Source organism: Etheostoma cragini, chromosome 12, assembly GCF_013103735.1.
Source record: "Etheostoma cragini isolate CJK2018 chromosome 12, CSU_Ecrag_1.0, whole genome shotgun sequence".
Lineage (NCBI taxonomy): Eukaryota > Metazoa > Chordata > Actinopteri > Perciformes > Percidae > Etheostoma > Etheostoma cragini.
The window spans coordinates 17,819,494-17,826,067 of NC_048418.1; the positions used below are offsets into that span (position 1 = coordinate 17,819,494).

The 6,574-nt window shown below is 41.8% G+C and overlaps 1 long non-coding RNA gene across 1 annotated transcript in view; it reads left to right on the forward strand.

Annotated features, from left to right (window-relative positions):
• The window catches only part of LOC117953698, a 10,354-nt gene extending 5,763 nt beyond the window's left edge, over window positions 1-4,591 (forward strand). Inside the window, exon 3 of the long non-coding RNA XR_004658659.1 lies at window positions 4,482-4,591. This is a non-coding gene — a long non-coding RNA (uncharacterized LOC117953698). The remainder of the gene's footprint in view (window positions 1-4,481) is intronic.
• Window positions 4,592-6,574: the final 1,983 nt, after the last annotated feature.

Here is a 6,574-nt window from a genome sequence, read left to right on the forward strand (position 1 = left end):
CAAAGACGCACACACACAATCTCAGCTGGTTATCCTCCGGACAGCTTGTCTCTTTTTCATTTCTCTCACTTTTCTCTCTCTCACCCGCTCGCGGTGTGTGGCGCGTGTCCGCGCTATTGTCATGACAACCTCTTGTAAAAACTAAAGTAACTAGCCAATTTTGTAAAATGTAAGGAGTAGAAAGTACCGATATTTGTGTTAAAATGTAAGGAGTAGAAGTAAAAAGTCGTCACAAAAATAAATAGTAAAGTAAAGTAGAAATATCAGAAAAATCTACTTGAGTACAGTAACGAAGTATTTGTACTTCGTTACTTCCCATCTCTGACCTCTGTGAAGAGGAGGCTGTTGTGGCATAGATGGCGGGGGGCAGGTCCCCAATTCCAAATCTTCCCTTTCAGAATCAAGAACAAGTAGCCCATGAACAACTGCATGTGTGTATGTTTGTGTGTGTGTGTGTGTGTGTGTGTGTGTGTGTGTGTGTGTGTGTGTGTGTGTGTGTGTGTGTGTGTGCGTGCGCGTGTGTGTGCGCGTGTGTAGTGGAAATATCATTGACAGCACCAATGACTGCTCTTCTACTACTAAACCATTACCACTGTGATGTATCACGACATATGTATCATCATATTCATACATAATATCTTAAAAAGTATTCATCTGAAAGAATGATTGCAGCTGAGATCAGGGGCTTTTACGCAGCATGACTAACCACTGACGATACACTTAAATTATGCAGTAGCACCCCCTGTGGTTACAGTAGCTCATACAGCTGGATTACTGCGTTAAGTGCATCAAAGCCATACAAGATGTTAACTGCAACTTAACACACTATCATTCACATCTCTCATTTGTAAGTTTAATGTACAATTTTTTTTCTTATAAGGGTCCATAATTATGTTTTTTGGGGTGAATACTGAACAAATGACAATCTAAACTTAATTGCTTCTCATTATAATACACTTATGATTAAAGAAAGATGGAGAGAAAAATAGAATGACTTGATGCCGGAGAAGACCTCTACCTTTAACAGTCTACTCTTGTAAGATCATGCTTTACAAGTGTTTTGCTACGTCATTCAAGTGGCTTTTCCTGTCTCTGCTATACTCTAAATAGTCTATATTTCCACAATTATCCCACACTGTTCAGCTGACTAAACAGGACCCCAACATAGATGGACCCAAGCACACAAAAAGCATCCTTCTTTAGTGACATAAATTATTTTCAGTACACAAATTACACACAATCAGCCCGCTTTGGCTACATGGTTTAAATTTGAAATTCAGTTAAAGGATACCAGGACACGAGCAGATAACAGCAAATTGCATGGACCACAAAGACATTCATCAGTGCTTCAGTTCGCCCTGGTACTACGATACTTTTATTCATGGTCACAACATTTAAAAATACCTTTGCAAAGCAAGAATCTTTCCCATATCTGTGATCCTTAATGCACCTTTTCACACATGTATCATCACACTCCAAAAGAAGATTGAAATGCGGCTTTACGCCTACATTTTGCACTTTGCTCCTACATTTCACATGCACTCAACCTCTTAGTTAGGACACAAGTTAGTAATGTGCTATGCTCAGCTGGTCTCACACTCACACACATGCACACGCACACGCACACACACACACACACACACACACACACACACACACACACTTTGTGTGAAGGACATTTCATAAAGCAGTGCATTATTGTTATTAGAGCATGGGCGCTGAGCCCAGTTGCCAGTGCCGGCTTGAGCGGAAGCAGTCATTAAATTTAAATTGAGCAATATTTTCTTTTGATGCTCCAGGAGCTTGTGTAGGGTGGATTCATACAGGCTTGGCACTACTCTTTTATTTGTTGCATAAACTCAACTTTATTTGCTTCACCCGTATGAATGTGTGTGTTGTGTCCCATCACTCGGCACTTTAATAAGGCTGATGAATGATGCTTAATTGCTAACTTATTAGCATCCCATTTATAATGAAGTTTATCAGTTGAAGGTAATTTCTAATATTAAATGGTTAAACAAAGGTGCAGCTGCATTACTCAACCAGGCAACGGTTGGATGAAAAATCAACACGCTTCCACATTAATAAAATAGACACAGGGACATAGGCATAGGTGTACTGTATGCTTGCAAACAGCTGCATCTTCTATATTCAAACAGCTCCTAAAACATGCACATTTTCAACATGAGACTGCGATGTCCAACACATTCTCACTCCTGTAAAATATGGACACTTGGTCAGGTGCCATCACATTACATGTGCTTGGTCATCTCTTTTAGCATCATATAACACGCGATTGGTAGAAGCATCAGACGCTGACGGCCACTGTCCAAATGTCCGTATTTTATGTTTTCGGTGAGAACGGGTTGCAACGTCACATGTATTATTATTTATTCCCTCCTCCTTCTTAGTTGGTCAGGTTCATCCTCCAACACTGTAACAGTCTCTGAGGCTGAAGTAACTAGTGTATGTAAAGCCACCACAGGCTATGACAAAGCAGAAGGTCAGTACAAGATATGGCAGTAAAAAAGAAATGCTAATGTTTTAGCAAAAGCATTGTCTATGACACATTCTGCCAGGGTACAAGTGGCCGAAATGGGTTTCCTCAGGAAGGTGGCTAGCGTCCATGAGGATGACAGGATGAGAAGCTCAGTCATCCGAGAGGAGCTCCTTCGCGTTAAAAGGGGCCAGTTGAGGTGGTTCAGGCATCTGGTAAGGATGCCGCCAGGGTGCCTCCCTATGGAGGTGTTCCAGGCACGCCCAGCTGGGAAGAGGCACTGTGCATCTCATCCTATCTCTAAGGGACATGCCAGCCACCCTCCTGAGGAAACCCATTTTGGCCGCTTGTACCCTCGTTCTTTCGGTTGACCAGTAGATCGAGACCTTTGCCTTCTGACTCAGCGCTCTCTTTGTCACAACGGTGCGATAAATGGAATGCAATACCGCACCCGCTGCTCTGATTCTCCGACCAATCTCCCGCTCCATTGTGCCCTCACTAGCAAACAAGACCCCAAGGTATTTAAACTCCTTCCCTTGGGGTAAGGACTCACTCCCTACCTGAAGAAGGCACTCCATCGGTTTCCTCCTCATCCCAGCCGCTTCACACTCGGCTGTGAACCGGTCCGGTGAGCGCTGAAGGTCACAGGCCAATGATTCCATCAGGACCACATCATCTGCAAAAAGCAGCAATGAGATCCCCGGCCCACCAAACTGCAACCCCTCCACATCCCGACTACAGGCCAACCGTCACCTGGAACGAGTCTGACTTACTGCGAGAACCTGGGAACAGCTCTCGCTTTAGTCATACAGAGATTGGATGGCCCTGAGAAGGGACACCCTTACCCCATACTCCTGCATCATCTCCCACAGTATCTCCCTGGGGACCCAGTCATATGCCTTCTCCAGATCCACGAAACACATGTAGACTGGTTGGGCATACTCCCAGGATCCCTCCAGGATCCTTGCGAGAGTGAAGATCTGATCTGTTGTTCCACGACCAGGATGGAATCCGCATTGTTCCTCTTCAATCCGAGGTTCGACAATTGGCTTCAGAATAATGAAATGTATTGAACCCTCCTTTCCAGCAACTTGGAGTAGATTTTACCTGGGAGGCTGACCCTCTGGTCCCCCTTTTTGAAGAGGGGAGCCACCACCCCAGTCTTCCACTAGGCACTGTCCCAGATTTCCGCACAATTTGGACGAGGCAACCAAGACAGCCCCTCCACAACCAGAGTTTTCAGTATTTCTGGACGCATCTCATCAATCCCTGGGGCTTTGCCACTGTGGAGTTGTTTGACTACCTCTGCAACTTCCACCAGGGAAATTGACGACAATCCCCCATCATCCTCCAGCTCTGCCTCCACCACAGAGGGTGCATTAGCTGGATTTAGGAGTTACTAAAAGGAGGAACACTCAAGAAATGAAACATCCAAAGGTCATGAGTGTGAAAAGGACATTTCAAAAAGCCATATAGAAGAACTTGGATCGGACATTAATGTTGCAATATCTGACTTCCTAACCATATTAATAATAATAATAATAATAATAATTATAATAACAACAGAGTGCTTACCCAAAACACGTCCTTCAGGAAATGTTTGTCTCACAGCATATCTGCAGTACAAGCCTCCTCTGGCTGAAGTAAAACTAAATACTGCACTGATTCATCTCTTGGTTGTTTCTTACATTTCATTATTCTGAGTTAATTTTCTCAACTTTTAATAATTTGTTGTAATTGTTTGTGGGGCTGAGCTAATCATGTGACATGTCAGTGGATGTGCCAGAACTTTATTAAATTGAACAAAGACAGAAATGAGGTAGTTTGTTTTTTGAGCCAAAGAGGAACAATTAAAATCAATCAGCAATGTTGAAAACAATAGACAAATCTTGGTGTAGTCCTGGACTCAGATTGGAATTTATAGCGTCATATTTAGACACTTAAAGTCAGCACAAGTCACAAGTCAGCCTACTATCACTTTAAGAATTTATCAAGGGTTAAAGGACTTATGCCTCAGCAAGATTTGGAAAAACGTGTCCATGCTTTTATCTTCACTAGACTCGACTACTGTAGCGGTGTCTTTACAAGTCTCCCCGAAAATTCTATCTGCCAAGTGCAGCTGATTCAGATTGCTTCTGCTTGAGTCCTTACTATGACCGAGAAAGTGGATCACATCACATCACTCCAATCCTGAGGTCTTTGTAATGGCTTCCTGCCACTTATATATTTGATTTTAAAATACTAGGCTACTGTTGGTTTATATAGCACTAAACGGTTAAAGGCCAAAAGGTTAAATGTCCCCTGGCATTAAAATTTCACTTTATGTGGTTTTTAAGCATCTTGGTATCCTGCTCTGCCTTTAAGAAAATGAAAGCTCAGATGGGCCGATCTGGAATCGCAAGGTTACCTCCCCTTTCTCTGCTTTGCCCACCCAGAGAATTTGGCCCACCAATTAAAGAGAGACATCATGGCTTTCAAACAAGCAAAGTGGCAGTTGGTCATGTCCTTCAAATTATTATTAATTCTTACACTGTAATACCTGACTTATTATACTACTATTTACTACTATATTACTATATTATTATATTAACTGTTGCTATATTTTCATTAAGGAGTGTCAATAAATCAGTTTGAATTCCCTTGTTGTGGAAATATACTTTAAAAACAAAAGCTGCCTTGACTTGTCATTTTAACTGTGGCCACTCTGTGAAAATAGAGTCACTCACTCTGACATCTCTCCATTAGTGCATGTATAGGACCTGAGCCTGTGTGTGTGTGTAGTTCAGGCCTGTGTGTGATTACTAACAATGTGTGTACGCAGAGTGTAAATTGGAATTTCCCCATAGGGGACTAATAAACAAATTAAAGAATTATTAAAGAAATTAAATGTTTGCATAGCATTGTGGATCCTGGGGGCTCAGTAAAAAAGTCCATATCAGAAATTCAATATTATATAGTGTCAAATCATAACAGGAGTTATCTCAGGACACTTTACAGATAGAGTAGGGGTAGATTGCACGATCTGATATCACCAAGTAATTAACAATCCAGGTTCAACGACATAATTGTTTGCCCCTTACCATTACGACCAACAAATCAGTTGCACATTTTAATTGTGATGTCATTAATGGTGCGACGTGAAGGTAATTAAAAAAAAAAAAAACACAAAGGTGGCAGTTACGGCCGCCAGTTTCAGAGCTCCCACCAATGCATCCCTATTGTGCTTAACAGGTAAGATTTAGCCTACTTCCAAGAGTTTTAACCTCTTCAAAAACATTGTAGAATTATTGTGTAGGCTAAATAAGCTTGTAAAGATAACTATTATGGCCAGCTAGTGTGCTAGCAGTTATTAAAATGTAAATAGTTGAGCGTGTGATATTGATAAGAAATTAAATATCAGTGTCCAGTTATTTCTCTTAACCAGATTGAAAGTCTGTCATTAGGCTAACCACTTTGATCCTATAAAAAACAGGCTACCTAGCATGACCAGCTAGTACACTAGCAGACTTTTTATGAACTAGCTTAAAGAGCTAACGTGTACGCTAAACAAGTATGACCAGTTAGTGTGCTAAAAGTTTTTAAATTGGAAAGGGTTAAGCCAGCTAGTGTGCTAGTGTAAAGTGTTGTAAATAGGTTTAAATTATTGCATAAATGGGAACAGCGCCACAGGGTTAAATTCAGTGAATTATGGGTAATCCACAGCAGAACTCTCGACAAATGCTGTGGTAAATTGCATGTTAAGGCCGCAGAGACAACGTCAGTTAAAATGTTTTAAAAGCCCACCATACAATGTGCAATTTTACTGTATAATTGTTGTAATGTAGTTTCACAATGAATGCCGTTAGTTTGGCGTCGAGAGAAGCATTCATTTTGAACTTAGAGCTGAATGTTAAATTAGCTAACTTTACATAGCTTCTGGCGCCATTCTTCCGTCTAACTCACTGTGTGTGTATTAGAGTGCGGATCGGGCCGGATTTTTCTGTCCGAGCCCGGCCCACGTCTAACAGAGCAGTAACCGAACCCGACCCGAGCCCGACAGGCATTAAGATATTTATGTCCGAGCCCGACCCGAGCCCG